The sequence below is a fragment of the Peromyscus californicus genome, unplaced genomic scaffold (assembly GCF_007827085.1).
Source record: "Peromyscus californicus insignis strain IS unplaced genomic scaffold, ASM782708v3 Scaffold_8__1_contigs__length_139910024, whole genome shotgun sequence".
Taxonomy (NCBI): Eukaryota; Metazoa; Chordata; class Mammalia; order Rodentia; family Cricetidae; genus Peromyscus; species Peromyscus californicus.
Genome location: NW_026294606.1, coordinates 34,759,220 through 34,773,421, shown reverse-complemented (window position 1 = coordinate 34,773,421; position 14,202 = coordinate 34,759,220). Strand labels below are relative to the sequence as shown.

At 42.7% G+C, this 14,202-nt stretch overlaps 1 protein-coding gene across 1 annotated transcript in view; it reads right to left on the bottom strand.

Annotated features, from left to right (window-relative positions):
* Nucleotides 1–14,202, bottom strand: part of Cdkal1 (CDK5 regulatory subunit associated protein 1 like 1) — a 570,376-nt gene that overhangs the window by 122,539 nt on the left and 433,635 nt on the right.

The window sequence follows — 14,202 nt, the reverse complement described above, 5'->3', positions numbered from 1 at the left end:
GCTTTCCATTTCATACTTCATCCTTGCCAAACTTCCATGCTTGTGTATACAGATTCTCATTCACTTGTTAGGAGCTCTGAAACCCCAAAGCTTTAGAAATCCAAATGTTTCCTGCAAATCATTTTTGCTGTTTGCTTATTTTTTTGAGACAGGGCATCACCACATACTCAAGGCTAACCCCTAGAACTTGCTATCCTACTGCTCTAGCCTCCTGAGTGCTAGGACTAGAGGTATATCCTACTATACAGGCTATACATCAAGTTTTGATACAATGGCAATCTCTACACAAACATTTCTATAAGCCTGAAAGTTTGTAATATTTTAAAAAATAAACTGTGCATGTCTAGTTTCAGGATCAAATTGTATGCATACTTATGACCTTGATGTGGTCAACTTGCCCCCTTGCCCCATACTGTTCCTTCCAATTTGCCATTGTACCAGGAGTGAATGAGGATCACAGCTTGAGAAGGGCACTCTTGAGATGTTTTCTCCTCCATTTAGGTTAGACCTATTCTAAACATACAGAACTAATTAAGTGGTTTTTTTTTTTCAGAATAGATACACAATATTTTCTCTTCTTATTGCAGAATTCTTAATATTTATCTCTTGTCTAGCATGGAATCAACCTCTATTACATCTTATACTTCTGTCATGCAAGTGACCCATAATGTCTATGATATCCTACTAAGATGTAACTGGGCTGCTTCTATTGGAATGAATCCTTGTCAAGTATCCATGAGGTCCAGGGAAGCATTTGCTACCTACAAGCCTTCTTGATTATGTCCACCACATACCTCCTAGTTGCCAGGAATCTGACTTGGATCTAATCATAATTAAGGTCTCATATGAAAGTCATTTATATACACTTATAGCCGTGAAACAGGGAGGAATGGGCCTGTAGGAAAACTATGTTGAAAGGAACAATTCTATGGGCAGTGTTTCCAATCAGCTGGCCTTGTTGTCATATTCTGATGCCCACTGAGGGCCATCTTTTCCTGCTGAAGTCCCGACTCTTCTGCGCCTCTTAGACAGCACTTCCAACCACCTTGCTGAACTGATATAATCCCCCCTTTCTCTTTGCCTGCAGAGCAGAGATGTGTCTTTAAGGAAACAGGAAATAGTTCTCTTTGTTAATGAAACGTTAGTCCTATGAGCCTTGGAGTGTATTTTGAACAGTCACTTGTCCACCAGAGTTTTCATTAGCTTATGATTTTCTATTTCCTTCCTTTACACCCACTTAGTTGGTGGAATGGTTCTTGGCTATACTTCAGTCAAAAGAAAAGTGACGGATACTACCACTTCCTTCAGTGGGAGACTTGATGGAACACATTGGGGCTTTTTTTCCCCAAAAGGAAATTATGCTTGTGAAGATAAGATGGGAGACACACCAATAATCAACATAGGAAGTGCCCCAAGGCTGAACAGCCTCAGAAATGGCCCTGTTACCAGCTTGAGTTGTAAGGTGGGTAAGAAATGGCAGGATTGGATAGCCCAAATGTACATATGCCTTTTAATTTTCTTTTTCTTTCATTTTGGGGGGTACCAGGGCTTCATGCAAGTTAAACATACGTTCCATCATCAAGTCACACCCAGTCCTACATATACCTTTGTCATAAGCTACTTCAAATGATTTGGAGGAGACAGGAGGTAAAAGTAATTAAATAATGCTAATAATTGCACCCTCCCAAAGGAAATAGCACTCTATTTCTGACAACAAACTAATTATACACACATATAGTAGAGTCTTGGCTATAAAAAAATAATAAACACATCAACAGAGCTATCTGGATATCCTCCATATTCTTCCTCTGCAGTCAGTTCTACAGCTTATGGTACATTTTCTGGAATGCAGAACAAAGGTTGTTAAGCTATGGTTCCATCCAGACTATCTCCTATTCTTCTTCTTTTTTTTTTTTTTTTGGTTTTTCGAGACAGGGTTTCTCTGTGTAGCTTTGCGCCTTTCCTGGAACTCACTTGGTAGCCCAGGCTGGCCTCGAACTCACAGAGATCCGCCTGGCTCTGCCTCCCGAGTGCTGGGATTAAAGGCGTGCGCCACCACCACCTGGCTTATCTCCTATTCTTATAAGTAAGTTTAGTTGAGGACTGGGGAGATAGTTCAGTTGGCAAAGTGATTGCCATGGAACCATGAGGACCTGAGTTCAAGTCCCCAAAACCCACGTAAAAGGCAGACATGAAGGCACATGCTTGTAATCCTGGCTCTGGAGAGGTGGAAATAAGTGGATTCTTGAGGTTTTTCTGTCCAGATAGGCTAGCCTAATCCTCAAACTCCAAGCTAATGAGACAGAAGAGTCTTAAAATATAAGATAAATGGCTCCTGAGAAATGACTTCTGAAGTCTGCCTATGGCCTACACACACACACACACACACCCGTACATATGTTCATATTCTCTTACACATACAATCAAGTAAATAAAGTTTTATTGAAACATAGCCACATCCATTCATTTGTGAATGCTTTCATGCTCCAAAAGCAGAGCTGAGTAGACACAACAGAGTGGGTAAATCCCACAAACCAAAAGGTATTTACCACCTGGTCCTTTGCAGAGAAAAAATGTTAGTTACTCCAATTTAGTCTGTCCCTAACACATCAGCCAGTACACCCCTTGACTGAAAATCAAGCAAACAGCTTCCCAGCAAGATGCCCTGCTCCATCTACCTGCTCTCTGAAGACAGAGGACCAGCAGTCATGGCCTGTATCCTGATGCATGGCTGTGAACCAGTGAGGCACAACAACCAGCTTTCTGGTTTTCACAACTTGACTTCCCAGCACATTCTATAGGAAAGGAGAGAATACTGCTAGTCAGTTTCGGGAGCATGCTTCAATAGATCTGGGCTTTTCATAGCCTTTCTAGACGCATCCTATGACTGGAGAACACAGGAGCTTAAAGAAGAAATCTTTCACTAAGTTTTGAGCCTGACGCCTCATGGGTTGCACGTACAAATAATGAAGATGTGGCCATCCTTTCTAGTGAGCATGCGTCTCAGACAGGCAATGCGAAGAAAGCTACTCTGCAGGAATCGGTGAGCTTTGCTTTCAGCAGTGTTAACTGAGACCAAAAGCTGAGCCCCAGATGGAATAATTAGGTAATTTCCTATTGCATCAGAGCACATGTCTAAATGACCGCCCACTTCTCAGCCTGTTAAAACAAACATCGCAGTCACACAGCCACCTGCGAATTCTCTGAGCATTTAAAAAGTAAACATGTAGAACATGCCGCACAATGGACTTGTAACCAGGATGGCCTGGCAAATGTTTCCCCCAGAATCTTTCAAGGAACCTTCAAGTCACCTTCATCATCAGTCCCCATGCATGGACAGCAGAGATGGAGAATGCTAGGCTCTGCTGTCTAAGTGGGCTGTAGCTGGGTTTCAAACCAAGGCAGTATGCAAGTTTGTTAGAGCATCTACATTTTTTTCTTCTTTTCATTAAGACCTCATTGTTTAACTAATTCATTCTCTCTCTCTCTCTCTCTCTCTCTCTCTCTCTCTCTCTCTCTCTCTCTCTCTCTCTCTCTTAATTGAGGAGCTCCCCATCCACATCTTTCCTCCTACCTCACTTCAGGAACTGCTTTGGTATTCTCTCCCCAAGATCAGAAACATCTCTGGCCTCCTTTCCTTATACTTACACTCAACTCCTTTGTAGAGAACACCAAACAAAGCTGAAAGCCCCCCTTCTGCACAGCCATTTTGAACAGTCCAGGTTGCCCATGTTGTAACTACTTCAATCCCTATAAAGAGGATGCAACAGGACACACACTGTGAGGCTCCCTCCCTGTGTGCAAAGAACCTGTTTCACCTGAGTCTGGGTAATACCTCACACTCTCGCGTCTCTTCTCTACTGTTAAGTCAAATTCTCTTAGTATCCCTCTCGAGATGGGAACTTCTTGAATTCCTGCTACAAGAGACTTCCTGCTACAAGAAGGACAGAGGACTTCACTTCCTCATAAGGATTCGGAAAATAACAAGGGCGTGGGGAGTACAATGTCATAACATGCATGCTGTGTGATACAAAGCTGAAAAGGGCAGGCTTGAGTTTCAACATACTCATTTTTTTGGGCTCCCTTATTGGTAGGGAGTCTGAGAAGTTGTTAACTGGGCAAGTGGCAGGCCACAGCAGAAAGGTAAGAGGAGAGGATAAGGGGCCACCGTGACTATCAGGTTCTGAGTGGCTGACTTTTAGGCCACATAGGGACAATGGCAGGAACAACAACAATGATGGTGGCCTAGTGGGCACCAAGAGAGCTATGCCAGAAAATAATGTCAAAAGAGAATGAAGGAAAGTAAGGGCTAGGATATAATACAGGCCAGGGACAGACCCTCAGGAGGGAAGTCAGAACCACATCCCAAGACATCAGGACCAGAACAGCCAAGAAGTTGAAGATGAAAACAACAAAGGAGGCCAGCAAGATGGCTCAGTGGGTAAAGGTGCTTTCTGGGTAGCCTGGTGACCTAGGTCTATCTCAAGAACCCATGTAAAGGTGGAAGGAGAGAACTTACTGTGCAAGGTTGTCCTTTAGCCCCCACATGCACACAGACACACACAGAATAATTTAAAAGTATATACACTAATAAGCGAGAGTCAAAGTGGTCCATGGTGAAGTTAGGGCCTGAGAGAGTCAGACAGGGCCAGGTCTTAGAAGAAAGAGAAATGGCCACTGAAATCAGGGGCAAGGCAGGAGGCAGCCAGGGCACCTTATGAGGGCTGTGCAGATGTTAATATGGGTTTCATGTATATCTGGTGATCTTCTAACCTACTTCCTCTATAGTAGATCCAACTCTTAGATTCTTTGCTGCTAGGGTAGGGACAACACTGGGCCCATTAAGTTTACTCCACATTGTGACAGCATTTGGTGACAGCATTTGGAACAGAGTAGCCTTTGCTGACAGCTTAGGCTTTCACAACACAGGAAGAGAAGCCCTGACTTGACAGGCAACGGTGTCATTTATTGATGGTGAGGAAGTAGGCTGAGTATAGCCACATGGACACAAAAGGATGGGAAGAGCTGACCTGATTAAAGGGAAGGTAAATGAGCAGAACACATGTGTGCATGATGTAGCAACGAATGGCCAAACTTAAGATTCAGAATGAGGTCCCCGAAGAGATGAAAGCTGGAGCCCAATGAGACCAAGACCATCCCTCCCATGGAGGTGTGAGAGGCTACTGAAACCACCTCCATCAAATGATAATACCCCCATGGAAAGCTGGGATGGGATGAGAGGGTGGGCTGGATTAAAGTTGAGATCCAGTAGCCAGGATGTTCAAGGTGGCTTCTGACTTCTATGCTCCTGGGTCATTTTCCTAACATCCTTCAACTCTTGCCATCATCAGGAACTTTTGTCAGCTCTACACTATCCTGCAGCTTTGCCTTGCTTCCTAGTCTCTTCCTTTCCTTAAGACATCCCCTCTCTAGCCAGGGTCCCTCTGGGCCACACTGAGTATGGGCTGCAGAGCAGCCTGATGCTGCAGACCTAAGCTGGTGAGTGCTTCTGAAAAGAAGGAAAATGTAATGTAGTAAGTCTGGGCCTTCACTGTGTTGTGTGTGGAAAACATCAGAAGCTTTATTAAAAGCATTGACAATACCAGCTGTCAGTCATCCATCTTACGTACCTACCGTCAGTGCGTCAATGGTGGTTCTGAGATAGCAATCCTCGGTGAAGGCCCAGTGAGGAGGAGGAAAAAAAAAGTCCCCAGAATTCAAATTACAAACCTCAAAGTTTAAAAACCAGTTGAAAAACTGATGCGAAATATGGCTGGAAACAGGAAAGTGCTTCAAATCTTACCTGTTACATAATTAAGCTGATCCTTCACACCACTGAGTGGCTACTCCACTGGAGTGGGGGCGGGGCATTTCCTGCAGGACAAGATGGCCAGTGCTAAGGGCAGAAATTAGCAAGTAGATGGGTCTGCTCACCCATCATAGGAAGTAGATGGGTCTGCTCACCCTATCATAGGAAGTAGATGGGTCTGCTCACCCTATCATAGGAAGTAGATGGGTCTGTTCATCCCATCATAGGAAGTAGATGGGTCTACTCACCCATCATAGGAAGTAGATGGGTCTGCTCACCCATCATAGGAAGTAGATGGGTCTGCTCACCCTATCATAGGAAGTAGATGGGTCTGCTCACCCTATCATAGGAAGTAGATGGGTCTGCTCACCCATCATAGGAAGTAGATGGGTCTGCTCACCCATCATAGGAAGTAGATGGGTCTGTTCATCCCATCATAGGAAGTAGATGGGTCTGCTCACCCATCATAGGAAGTAGATGGGTCTGTTCATCCCATCATAGGAAGTACATGGGTCTGCTCACCCATCCTAACAATATACAAATCAAATATCAGGCAGATGTAAAGTGTATAGCTGATTCAAAAGCATGGAAGGTATCAGTGGAAACACCTCTCCAGCCTTATCATTTCTCAATAACAAGAAGACTGCAAAAACCAACCCCAAGGACAGGAGAAGGTGACAACAGAGCAGCCCATTTACCCTTAGGTCCTCAATAGGCAACAACCAGGGAAGCCTGCGGGGAGCTGGTGATGTGTAATGAAGTGGGAGCAGCTGTGCCTCAGTGCGAACACACTCTCTTTTCTTTTTCTTTCTTTCTTTCTTTTTTTTTTTTTCAAGACAAGGTTTCTCTGTGTAGTTTTGGTGCCTGTCCTGGATCTTGCTCTGTAGATCAGGCTGGCCTTGAATTCACAGAGATCTGCCTGGCTCTGCCTCCAGAGTGCTAGGATTAAAGGTGTGAGCTACCACCACCCGGCCACACTCTATTTTCTACAGAGAACAGTTATTTGCAAGGAAGAGTCATTCTTTGACAACTAAGGCATGGTGGGCACAGAAGGAAAGAAAAAAAAAAACATTCATTATTGTCACAGTTGCTGCCCAAATGAATAGCCATTACCAACAGCAGGACAAAGTTCAAGTGTACCAAGTAGCAGATTCTACACAATGGTTCCTTCAAACACTGTGCCGTCATTTCTGGGCACCCAAATGGGCAAGAACACAGGTAGCTCTAACTAGCCCCTCGGTATCGCCAGTCCTTACTCTGCCGTTCTGTCTGGCCACAACACAGGGGCAGGTCCTCTCCGATCTACACTGTCATCTCCCTGCTTCTTTTCTTCACTCTGTAAGTAAAAAGTCCCCCAACACACAATCTGTGGGCCAAATGGCTGCCCTTTTCATACTCTGAGGTTTGTCTTTATATTTTCAGATGCCTTGGACATGACACAAAATGAAATCTGTGTGTGTGAGGAGACACTGGTTGGTTGGTTCATTCCTCCTGTAGGTAGCACCTGTGTTACAATGACCCTGCTGAGTGGCCGCAGCCAAGACCATGTGCCTTGGAAAGTTGAGAATATTCAGTACCTAGCAGCTACCTAGACTTTGCCACCTTCCATTCTAAATCACTGCTTTTGTCCTTCTGTCTGTACACAGAGCCACCCAGGATTATGTGATACTGATGTCCAGCTCCTCAAGTTAAAGGCTCCAATTCAGTGGATTTGGAATACAGCCTCAAAATTGGGTATAGACAAGCATCCCATATGAAATGGAATTTAAAGCCAGAATTTAGAACTATGGCTGAATCCCCCACCTCTCACTTAGGGAGCATGAGTTTTCTAATGCAGAGCCATCTGGTTTCATTCTCCAGAAACCTTGGAAGGCTCAGACACTTGAGTTCCTAGGCCTGTGTCAAAGTTGGCCCTGCTCTTGCTTCTAACATTCATCGGCATGTTTGTTCCTGACAGAACCTGCCTCTCTTAACTCACGTTAATGGGCCAGGAGACTCATAGGAAAGGGAGAAAGAATGTCCACGCTTAGAAGAGCAACCATCTGGAAGGAACCCACTGCCTCTCCAGGTACTGGATTCATACCACAAGTTTCATTCAAAAAACCTCTTCTGGGGCTGGAACAACGGTTCGGCAGTTACGAGCCCCGCCCACCACTTGATTCTCAGCACCCACATGATGGCTAAAACCATCTGTAACTTCAGTCTCAGGATCAGACTTGATGTCCACTTCTGGCCACTGTAGGTACCAAGCATGTTCCTGGTGCATATACATACAAGCAGGCACATAAAATTCACTTTAAAAAGCATCTCTTCCATGCTGCCACTGCTCATTCCAACACAAGTCCTCTCTGTACAGAGCTCCATATTACTGTCACTGTGTGTCAACACCTCTTTGAGGAAAAAGCCATGATTTGGTCGTTATGTAATACTCCTTCCCTAACACTACTAAAGAAACTGCATAAGGGAGACAGCGTAAGGGTCACCCATTCTCTTCCCCAGCCCACACAATGTTGGTTTATCTTTACTGAGCCCCCTGGGTTCCCTAACTACCTGGCCATCTTTTCTTCTAACACCTCAATTTATGAAATAACACTCCAACCTATTAATCATCCATTCAAATCTTTGATGGGGCCTTCTACCATGTGGTTGCTCTAAGCGTGGACATTCTTTCTCCCTTTCCTATGAGCCTCCTGGCCCATTTTTCTGCTTCCACGATCACCTCCTTCACATACAATCCATTCCCTGAGCTCTGACTACAATAGCCCATTTTCTACATCACCACCATTCTGCAGGCACTGTATTAATGCACTGGAAAGCAAGCCAGCTGACACGCGTGACTTAGCAGAGCTCATGAACCTATGGGGAGGAAGAGGCAAGCTTTGTGTATACTCACTTACCCAGCAGCCAGGCACACAGTGAGTGCTGACATGTTGGCAACATGAATTGCAAATGTTCTGGGTGGCAATGCCTGGTATAAGTACGGCTTAATAAGAGTATCTCCCACAGAATGAATATCTGCTTCATGACTCCTAAGCAGATTGTTAAATCAGATGCCAATCACCAGGCTGGACAGTACTATTATTATCATTACAGCTATAAATGATGCTTCAAAACTATCGTGGTGAACAACTCAGAGTTTCAAATTTGTTTTCCAGGGAATTTTCCTTTGATTCAATTTATACTTACAGAAAAAATTTAAATTATGTTTGCATTTTCATAAAGCTTTTTTCTCTGATGACAAATCCTAGATAGGGGACAGGAATGACAATGTTCAGTAGCTTCTGTGGGATAGAAAGACAGCATGATGGACAAAACCAGCAGGTACACTGTGGCCTTTCCTTACATAAAGAGTAAGCGAAACAACCAATAACCATTCAGGATGTGGTCAGATAACTTATGTGCGCTAAGATACTAGGTGTCACAGCAAACCCAAGTACCTGAGAATACAAGAATGCTGCATCCCAAAGCCTCAGTTTGGTTTCTATTGCTTTGATAAATACCATGACCAAAAGCAACAGGGGGGAGAAAAGTGTTTATTCTAGCTTACAGTTCCTAGTGCATCATCTAGAGAAATCAGGGCAGGAACTCAAATGGGAACCTGGAGGCAGGAACTGAAGCAGAGGCCATGGAGTAACATTGGTTTCTGGCTTGCTCTTCAGTCTCCTCAGTCTGACTTTATATAGTACCTAGGACTACCAGCTGCTCAGGTATTATACCTCCCACAGGGAACTGAGCCCTCCCACATCAATCACCAATCAAGAAAATACACAAATGCTTGCCTACAGGGTTCTCAGTTGAGAGTCCCTCTTCCCAAATGATTCTAGTCTGTGTCAAGTTAACATAAAACTAGCCAGCATGCCTACCAAAGCTTCTCTGGCCCTTCATCACTTGGAAGCTGATTTGTTAGACAAAGCAAAGGAAATGGGGCCTCGTTTCATGCCCATTAAAATTGTTTCTAACAATCTTAGCACTGGCCAGGCATTCTAATCCAAGTATCTGACATTCCTAGAAGTATTTAATATCTTAGAATGTGGGTTAGAGATGTGCAACTAGTGGAATCTATGCAAGTAATCCCCAATTCAAAACCCCTTGAAACTTGAAACTCTTCTGGTCAAAAGCACTTCAGAGAAGGGTAACAACCTACAGACAGAAGCCTCTTTCATGCAGGAAGACGTTCCTACTATTTCTTGACTTTAAAACATTCCTTTAGTACATGACAATGCTTCTCCCAGGGACTTTTTGGAAGGTTTATAGTTATAGTGTTAAAATTCTGATGTCTATAGTACTTTAACTTCCCAACAGGTAACATGGGACAACTCATGTGCAACCTGTGTCCTACACTGTTGTTATCTTTGTCTTTATACACTTCCAATAATTTTTTAGGGTTAAAGAAGGCAGGGCCAAGTGAATGAACTGTTTTAATAAGAATAATTTATGACTTAGCCAAAGAGAAAAGAAATCAAACTAGGGATGTAAGTGTGAAAGTAACACTTTGGAAGTGGATAAAACCAGTGCGGGTGAGTTTTGCTCATCAGCACCTTGGCATTCTGTGAATTTTTTTTTATTGCTGTCATACTTATTTTCCCATTTGCTGATGTTATGTCCTGTCTCTGAACTGAATCTAACATTCAGCAAGGCTGAGGCTTGGAGCCAATGCTGTAGACATGGAATCTGGATCCTCCCAAGCCCTATTAACACGCACTGCCTTGTACCAGCTTGCAGAGGCCAATCTGCACAGTGCCCAAGAGGAGTGGGGGTGGGGGATGAAAAAAGAATGGAGAAAACTAAATTTCTCTGACCCACAGATAAGCTGCTGCATAGTTCTAAAAACTGATCAAAACCAATGTACCTCCTTCATGACCCCCAATAAGCCCCAGTGTCATCCCATTTGTGGAGAAGCTTGAAAACTGTTCAGCACCAGTTATTGCTGCCTCTCTTGATAAGCCCGAGACTCATTTTTATTATGATCCCACGGCTGTGACCTGGAAGGTCAGACATGACCATGGAGGCTTGATAACTCCACGACTTTCTACATCTAATTTAGCACCTACTGTAAAAACTCATTTCTAGTAGCAACACAGCATCACTGATCTCTCCCTCACACCTCTCACACCAATAATATGGAGTCTAAATTCAGTCCAGGGGTGGCTGGGCTCTCTGCCCTATCTTCTCTTCAAGTACTAGGTCAAAAAATAGAGTTATTTTTTCCATATATTAAACATACACATTTTCTTTTCTCCTTGGCCTTTAGGACAAAGGAGCCTTTATTTGATAACCAGAGGACAATTTAATAGACAGCTCAGTCCTCTCCATTCTCTTGTTTTCATGTCAATTCAAAAGTCAGTTGATGGTTTTTTATGTTGTAGAGCAGGGCTCCTACACAGAGGTCCACTGTGGCTGACTTTCACCATGCAGAACTGCAGCTACCAAGAGGAAGGGCCTGGGCCTGAGTGTGTCATAGGGGTAGGGGCAAGGAAGTTAGAAAAAGTACAAAACAGGACAGAAGGCTAAGCTTTCCCCTGTGCCAGTCAACACCAACACCAACAAGTCCCATCAAACTCATGGAAGTTAACTGTTAAGAACTTTGCTGCTGGGTGCTGCTACTTGAAGCCTAGAGCAATGTGCCTCTAGCTCTCAAGGCTTAGGATTATAAACCTCGGTGTTTAGAAGATCAGTTTTTGAGTCTGCGTTACTCCTTGCCACCTGCGATTTCCATCTGGAGCAAAAGAATGTAGGGACAGCCATTTGTAACAAACCCGTTAACAGTAGAGAGAAGCTATCTGTCCTATAGCATATTCAGCCCAGCATCTTTCCAGTTTGTTATATTCATGTCCATTATCCACTACAATAACAAAACGCCTGACCATCTGTAAATTTTAATCATAGTTTTGGGGGGTCAAGGGCATGGCACTGAAGGCTGCATCACACTGACAGCGGAGTTTGCAGAGACAGGAAGACAGGTGTGGAAGGAGCCAGGCTGGGACACCCACTAGGTCAAACCTCTCCCTGTATTGCTGAGATTGAGGCCAGGGTCTCAAGCGTGCTCAGCTAGTACTTTGCTATGGATCGTAGTCTATTTGGCTCAAGTTTTAATGTCTCTACCACTTTAGCACTGCCGTACTAATTATCAACCCCCCAGGGCAGGGATCCTTATAGAGCATGTTCAAGCTACCACTAAGTCACAGCAGTGTCTAACCCAGACTTTAGGCTGAAGAGGCTGCCTTAGCACAGACTATTTTGTATATATTATTTGCTTTCAATAACTATTTTCCTTGACACTCACAAAACATTTGTTGATTATTTTCAGATTTTTTGGTAGTTGTTCAAAATCACTTTATATTATCACTTAAATGTGGTATACATTCTGTTCAAACTTTGGATATCCACTCCTTCTCAGACATGAGTTTTACATGTTGCCCAGTACAGCTATCTTTTCATTTCACTGACTATTTCTCTTGCTGTGTAGAGCATTTATTTTTAGTTTTGAAGCCCAAGATTCTGTGTGATATTAAAAAGACAATTGGCAAGACTTTATGAAGAAGTCTCCTCCCTATGTGTTATTCTGGAGCTGTGGCTGGAGCCTTACCTTCTGGGTCTTTCCAGGTACTTGGGGTTAGGTAAGATGAGGGTTTCAGTTAGATTCTTTTGCATGTGGGAATCTAGTTTTCTCACAACTACTTAATAGACAGAGTATCTTTTTTCCATTTTGTCCTCTGGTGCCAAGGTCAAGAATGAGCTCTCCATATGCTTGGAATTATTTTCAACTCTGTCTGGTTCATCTACAAGTCTGCTTTTATGCCAACATGCTAGTGTTGTTATTAATAAAACTTCATAATAAAATTTTTAGACAGAATATGTGGTGTCTTTATCTTTCTTAGAATTGTTTTGGCTATTCAAGGTCTTCGTGATTCTACATAAATTGTTAAATGAGTTTTTCCATTTTTGTAAAGAATATCATTGGGATTTTAACAAGAGTTGTGCTGAATCTGTGTCTGATAGTTTTGAATCTTTGGAGAACATGGTCATTTTTAATAATATTCTTGTGGCTCATGAATGTTGGATTTCTGTATCTTCAATTTTTCCTATTTATGTTTTAAAAAGTTTTTTTCCTATCAAGATCTTTGACTTCTTTGGCTAAGTTTATTCTTGCTATTTTGTTGCTATTATAAAAAGGGGCTTACCTTGATATGTTTTTCAACTTGGTCAGTATTTTCATAAGGTTGCAAGTGGATTTTTGAAGTTGATTTTGCATCTTGCAACTTCTGTGAATTCGTTTTCTGCTTTCAGCACATAGGATAGTATTACCCTTAAAAAGATTTTGCTTCCTATCTTATTTTATGCCGTTATTTATTGTTCTTGTCTGATCACTCATTAGCATTTTCAGTAACATAGACACTGACACAAGAAGCCATCTTTGTTATAAACCAGATATTGATGACTTTTTTGAACTCCTAAATTGCTGGTAGTTTTGTAGTTGTTGTTTTTTGTTTTTAATGAAGAAAAAAATATGAATTTGTCCAATGCTTTTTCTTTGTCATCTAAGATGATCATGTTCTTTATATTTTTTTCACTATTGTATATATCACAATCATTAAGTTACAACTATTAATCCAGCTTTGCATGCCTGGGATAAGTCCCATTGGGTCATCATGTATACAGTCTTTCTAATGTGCTTTTAATTTGGTTTGACAATATTTAACTGAAGATTTTCACACCAATGCTAATTCAATATAATAGCCCATGGTTTTCTTGTGGTGACTGTTTATGATTTAGATATCAATATAATGTTAATCTTGTGAAATAGCAATTTTTGTTAATGGAGTTGGAGCTGGCTATGGTATCAAAGACCCTGGACATGCAGGGCAAGCACACTACAAGTGAGCTAAACCCCAGACCTCCCCTTTTATCATCTGGAAGAAGGTTCTTCTAAAGCTCCCTGGCTGGCTCTTATTTGATCTGTCTGCTCCTAAGGTCTGGCCCACAGCTGTCTCCTTTAGCATCCTGGAGGTCTGCTCACCTCTTATCTGTGCTAAGCCTTATTCTTCCTTCATGCGGTGTCCTCTTCCTTCACTTACTCTCTTATTTGATGATGTCCAGACTGTCTTTAAAAGCTTTCTGAAAACTGTATAAAATCCTCGACTGGAAAGCATTTTTCTCCAGCCTTCATCATTTGAATGCTCTCTGGGTGCTGTCCAGAAGTCTGAGCCACTCTGATCCCTGATTCTTCCAATATGTTCTGGTTCTCGTTCCTTATCTTGGTTTAGTTGGGTCTGCTACAGATTTGTGATTCAGGCCTGTGGTGGCCATTTTCCGACTGGCAAAACATGACTTTCAGTCATCAGAAATATTTCATTATTTTTCTCCTCCTATTTCAATGTTCAATCTCCTAGCCC